Source organism: Lepisosteus oculatus, chromosome 1 (genome assembly GCF_040954835.1).
Source record: "Lepisosteus oculatus isolate fLepOcu1 chromosome 1, fLepOcu1.hap2, whole genome shotgun sequence".
Classification (NCBI taxonomy): domain Eukaryota; kingdom Metazoa; phylum Chordata; class Actinopteri; order Semionotiformes; family Lepisosteidae; genus Lepisosteus; species Lepisosteus oculatus.
In genome coordinates, this window is record NC_090696.1 from 41,667,426 (window position 1) to 41,674,226 (window position 6,801).

Consider the following 6,801-nt stretch of genomic DNA (forward strand, 5'->3'; position numbering starts at 1 on the left):
ATCCCCCCTTCAGTTTATTTTGAAAGCTTATAAAAGCTCCTGTCAACCTGATCCATGTTTTCCTGCTATAACAATCCCTGGCTTAATTATAGGGTGACCAAGAATCACAGGAATCCTGCTGATACCACATTCCAGACATTTCTCATGGCTTCTGGGGGCAACAATGAGGAGAGCTCTATGGAGACCATTGAACTGTTTTTGTTTTAGGTGGAGTCGACTATAAGGAAATATCAGCCCTGTAGAAAAATACATATTGGGGATATATTTACAGTATATTACTAAAGTATTAAAGTATCAGTATTATACTGATTTGATGACAAAGTAATGAACAATTAATACACAGAACCATGGAAAGAAATGGAAATCAAAAATATTTGAAGCATTTTGAAATTTTAACATTATGTTCCTCTTCGACCGTAATTGTAATGTCTTAGATTTATTATGTGTTCTGTTTCTGTTATTTTATACTTTATTTGTATATAATTTGTCTGTGCTAGTTAGATGTGGGTTTTTTTTACATTCATTTAGAAGTGTGAGACTTGAGAACAGCTATAGAGAAACTAGATATCACAAATAGATATACTGTATTACTATATATACTGCTATAGATAAGTTCAATATTTAAATACATTGGGATGACTGAGCTATTAGAACACTATCTGAGAATTGGTTAATGGTGTTATTTATCAGAAGTTCAGATGGAGGACAAATTATTAACATTTTATAATATATAAAAATATAATAAAACCTCACTAGCTGAACATGGTGCTGCACACATCTTTCTACCACACTCCATTTCATTTGATTGCAGAAGGATGTGTCTCATATCCGGCGTTACTGGACATGATAGGATATTATATGATATGTTACGGCATTACTTCACCGCATTCATCCAGGACTGGAGTTACCTTTGCCTTGAAGACTTAATACTTCACCAAAAACAAGCGGCTCTGCACTCAACATACATGTGCAGTTTATCTTTCAGGCCTTCTGATGTCAGTTACTGTAGCTTCTAGATACCCCATGTAGCTATCCCTATGGCTGTCCTCATTTATCTTCTCTCTCTCCCTAATCCTTCCCTCCGCCCTTCTCTCTCTGTTTCAGGTCGTACATCCCACCACACCACACCTACGGACGCGGCCTATATGTGCTGTTCTCTTCGTTTTTCTCTCTCACCAGTTCTTCTTTTTGTTGTCCACTGAAGGAACTCCCAGTCCTCCATGTGTCATGACCATCCGCAATCAGAACCTAACCCTACGCAACTTCCGCAAACGACCCCGCATTGTTGCCAATCAGACTCCAGTCTTCTCCAATTCCAACAAATGCCATCTCGTTAACTAATCAACCAATCAGACCTTTCTTTCGTCACCACACCCAGTACATCCTGGAATACATAAGCCCTCACCACCGTCACCTCAACTCTCAGTATTGATTTTCACCAAGTGGAGCTCCAAATCTCTGTCTTGAGATTTGTCTGCAAACTTCCTGGCTTCTGAACCTTTGGCTTCCTGACCAACAAACCTGTCTTTGACTCTGGCTTTTGAACTGCGATTTGGATAAGTACACTCAAATTTTCCAGCAAATTCTCCTAGCTCTCTCAAGATCCTTTAGTTACCACATAGGGTTCTACAATTCATCTGGCCAGTGCCGTAACATCAAGTTTGTCAGTATGTCACTGGATCAGACTTCTTTGTTCACCTCTATGCTCCCACTCTGTCCCTAGCACTGAGAGCTAGGCAGCTGCTCCTCCCCAATTTGTTCTCCTTTTTTAGTTGGTGTCCAACTTGTCAGTGTCTGCCTTCAATTCTTCCCTCCTCCTAAGGCTTCCAGCTTCTGTTGGCACTGGTGTGATTGTCTCTATTTGTCTCTGTTTGTGTGTGTCCTGTGATGGACTGGCATCCCCTCCAGTATTTCGCCTTGCGCCCCATTACTTTCTAGGATAGGTCCCCAACAACTCTGTACTTGATAAAACTCAACAATGTGGTTAGGAAATTGATAGATGCATCTCTGGTTTATTGTAATGCTGAATTTTTACTTTTATTGGCAGTTCATATAAATGTTGTGTTGAACATATTTTAGTTTCATATTTAATGGGTATTTCGAGAGGGGAAAGGTTGAAATTTAAAGATGGAAAATCGCTCCTTCCCAGAGACTTTTATATGGGTATCCACATATAAAATTATTATGTGTCATTTCTTTCCTGTAACAGTTTCTTCTTTTATACAGTACATAGTGATTTTCATTTATTTTCCACATTGATTTTTATCATATTTCTAGAAGGTCAGAACAAAAACAAAAGCACAAATTCACACAGTTTAAAATTATGCTAAATGTGCAATCAATTACAGAACTACACCCAGACATACAGTAACTGATGAGAAAGCTCTCTTCTAGGGAACATGGTTACTATTGGTAACCCCCAGTGAGACATAAATAAATTATTTAACAAATATACAACTTTAACAATATTACAAGTATGATGATTAACTGCAAGAAACTTGGCAGTCAAGTCTCATTTTGTAGTCAGAATGTCTCTAATTTGTTTTTATCCTTTATCCAGAAAACTGATATCCTATGCTGTATTTTACTCACTAAGCCTAGGAGCTGAAAGCCAGGTTTTCTTCATTAAATTGCCACAGAATTTTGCTTTTCATCATACAGTACATAATGCTTCACTTAGATCTATAATTCCTCATAACAAAGCTTTGCCAAAGGAAATACTGCTTGGGGTTGTCAGAGTTAATATTTTCGTATTCCCTAAAATCCTTGTAGCACCTCTGAAAATTGTTGCCTTATCCAGGCATTTGTTTTTCTTCTTCCTCTGAGTTCTTTAAATAACATAAGATGAACATTGAAAAATCCATTGATATGAAAGGCTTTTTCGGGAACATCAATTCCCCAGTATGGGAGATATATCGTTGTTCAACTACTCAAATATAAAATTTGAAACCTTTTATAAATTTTACAAAATATAGTTGCCATTAACAGTAGGGTTGGGGACCATACATTAGTGTGTGTTTTGCTTGTAGCTAACCAAGTACAGTACAGGGGGTCCTGTTATAAATCCAGGTAATGTTCCTAAATAGTAAAATGACTTAAGGGAAATAAAGGGAAATTAATATATATATAAGGAATAATGAAAATAGCTTGAAATAAATGTCTAATGCACTGTTTAGGCATTTACAGTATATACAGTATGCATTTATTGTACCTAAAACCTAACCAAAAAAGTAATTCAACACTTCAGGGTAGATGTTTTCTGCATTTACTGTTTATGCATTTTATAGGTAGAGATCACAGTTTTATCAGCAACATAGTGTATGGTGGTAAGAACTCAACTTGTTGGGGTACACTGATTCCTAATCTTAGTCATTACAACATGACAACAGAATTGTCTACAAGAACATGGTCAATTTTGGTTTTTACTGTGTTTTTTTTTTTTCATTCTGAACAACTAACTTTGCTGGATTTTTGTGCCTTGGAAAACACAAGTGGGGGGATTTTTATGTTGAGTTCCTTAATTCTTCAATGATGTAAATGTGAAACAATACAACAAAAAGTATTTTTGGATAAATCTCTATCAATTTTACAATTTTTGGTTGCTTATGGATAATTTATGGGCAGCATTTTTTCCACAGTCTTTCCACAGATTAACAGTAGGATTCAAAATCAAAACTGGGCCAATCCCGTGTTGCTTTGGCCTTTAGCTTTTGATCATTGTTCTGCTGAAGGGTGAAGTTTTGGCTACTTTTTAAGTATGAAATGGGTTTTCCTCTGTGATTTGGCAGTTCTTTGCTCCATTTATATTTCAGTCAGTCTTGACAAGCTTCCCTGCTGACAAGGAGCAGGATAGCAAAATATTGCTGTCACAATCATGTTTGACAAAATGAAATAGGGTTTTTAAATTACTGTAACAACCAGAAACTGAAATGGTAAATTACAAAATAATTTTAAGGAATCTATCAAACAATAATTTACATTCTCACACATGGATTTTAAATTTACAATATTACGATTTATTGATATTAGACTGAAAACAGCATAACAAATGTAACAGAATATATCTATGAAACCATCTGCTGTTATACAAATGGATGATTCTTCACTCAGGGATTACAAGGAGAAGAGTTAATAACTTTGAAGTTAAATACATACAGTAGCTCTTTTTTATCAGTCTCATATAATTACCTTATTCATATTTTAAGATACAATAAATATGTATTTACTATTGTGAAGTAAATGTCAGACGTGTTTGAAATAATAGCTCAACTCTCAAGAATTAAAATGTGAATAAATAGTTTTATACTCAAAGATAAGTGGACAAACCCCCTTGATGAATTTAATGTTTCAATAAGAAGATGGAGCTGGGCTGGATCAGTCAATGGTCTAATTTAGCAGCTGTCTGCTCTTTCTTGGGAGTGTCCTGGTGCAGAGAGAAGAGAGAGAGAGCTTTGCCTTGTACTGTGACTCAGTAGCTAGTGTTGACCCTCAGGCAGCTCTATTGGGTCTGGCCACAAGAATGACAGGTGGGAGAACTTAGTTGAATATATCAACAAAAACATCCAACTGCCTTATTATGTTGATCAGGAGAAAATAACAGTGGGTTCACAAAATAATATCATGGACAGAATTCTGTACTTTACTGACTACTGACTGACTCAGCCTGGCATCTTGGAGAAGTTTAAGTCTTGACTCAGACTGCTTGCAGTCACATGTTTGGAAAAGTCTGATTGCCTGTTCAGTTGAAGAGAGGTGAGGAGCCAGTGAGTAAACCCCTGAAAATGAGTTTGGATCTCGCTTTTAAGGTCCAAAATCAGAAGATGCTATTAGGTTTGGTTCTGGTACCCACCCTGCAGATCTTCTATTAATGGGTGATGGGCATGGGTTGTGAAGAAAAAGCCTACAGACTTGCTGGAGTCCATCTGCACTATACTGTATATAATTAAGTGGTTCAACACTGGATACAGCTGATGTCTCTTATCAGTGGGGCATCTTACCACTTAAAGAGAGACACCAAGCTGTTTAGTCAAGACAACACAAAGATTAGTAGAAATCTTTAACAACGTTTAATTCTTAAGTGAAATAATAAGGCTTATGACTACAAAGGTAAGCATAGTCAACATAATATGTGTTTTTAAAAGTTTCACTGCTGTGAAAACAAATTTAATAGAGGACTTAGACTTAAGGAGATCACTTGCAATGTGAAATACAGTACTTTGTGAAGTGATTAAAAACTATGTTCGTTATCACAATGCAAGTTTAACTTTAGGTTGTTGTAACCACAGTGAAGCCCCTAACAGACCCAGTCGTCTGGAACTTTTGTAAAGATGTTAAAGACAGAAAAGTATTTTTTTATACATAGACTGTTCAACCTTAGTTCCCATTTTATAGTTATAGATTAAGTTCTACTACTCTGCACTTGTTTACTTTAAAAGTTATTTGCCAGGTGTGTTCCCAGTCTTCAGTTACATCTATTTTTAATTTCCTTTATTGCTTCTTCCTTGGTGTTTGCTAATCTCCCTATTTTGTTATCATCTTTAAAATCATTCAAACTAGTTTACTAAATATACGAGAATCAAGATCACTGGTATAAATTGCAGTGTTTCAAAGTGTGAAGTCAAAACCTGCAAATGAATAAAGAGGATTAGAAGGAAATGAGTCTGTCGTTGAGAGAAGGGGGAAGGTGTGAACCTAGTTTCAGGATAATTTTGGTTTCGGATGTCTTTCTGCAATAGGAGTTAAGACACCCTTCTTTGAGACCACAGACAGGGAGATCAGTGTGATCATGGCTGTTAAGAGGTGAAATGAGAAACTATGGGCTTGGAAAAATCTTTTATCCTCACAGCCCAAACATGTTCTCTGAAGCGGTCTCCGAGTCTCCTTCCTGTTTCCCCAATGTAGATATCTGGGCATTTACTGCAAGAGATACAGTAAATAAGGTTGCTGGAGGTGATGTCATCTGAGTGATCCAGAATTGTCCTAAGGGGCCTTGAATGAGTGTGGTGTTAAATACTGTATGTACTTGTAGGTGATGTAGCGAGCTCTGTTGCAAGGGAGAGAGCCTGGTGTGGATGATTGCTGAGGGCGGTCAAGGGAGCTGTGAACAAGAAGGTTACGCAGATTAGGTGGTCGGAGATATGAGATGATGGGGCATTCAAAAAATACTTTTCTCTTGCCTCGTCTACACTCCTGGCTTTTGTTATCCTATGCTACTGTATACTGTATACAATAATCTCTGGTAACTCCCCTGTCTGTCTCACACCCAAAGAAAGGCTCCACAGCCGAAATTTTGTGTTTCCTTTCTTCTCTTCTCTTTTCAGCATGGAAAAAACCTTTACTTGTTTAATTGTAATTGTAACATATACACCTGACCTGCATAGGTGCAAGATGTTTTATGTGACTGTGATGGCGGGTGACTGGGAAGCTGAGTATTGCTGTGCGATCACCGCCTGCTTAAAGTCTGTGGGCACTGATAGGAAGTGCTGATAGGAAAAAGTGTTTCCCTATTACCAGACAGCCCAAGCTTTTTGGCAGTGAGCAAATGCATTTGCCTTTGAAAACAATGAATGGGGTTCAGTTCCCCAGCACAGACTGTCTTGCCTGTGGCAACAGACTGAAAACACATGGCGCTGTTGTTGTAATGCAGACTTCCCCAGCCCCTCCTGAGAGTTGAGAAAAAGATTTTATCTGTGTTGTGTGGTTCCTTTACTACAGAATGATTGGGCTTAAGAGCCTGGAGAATATTTGGGAGCATAATAACATAACATAGTCAGAAACTTTGGCAACTGTTCTTATGAAGCA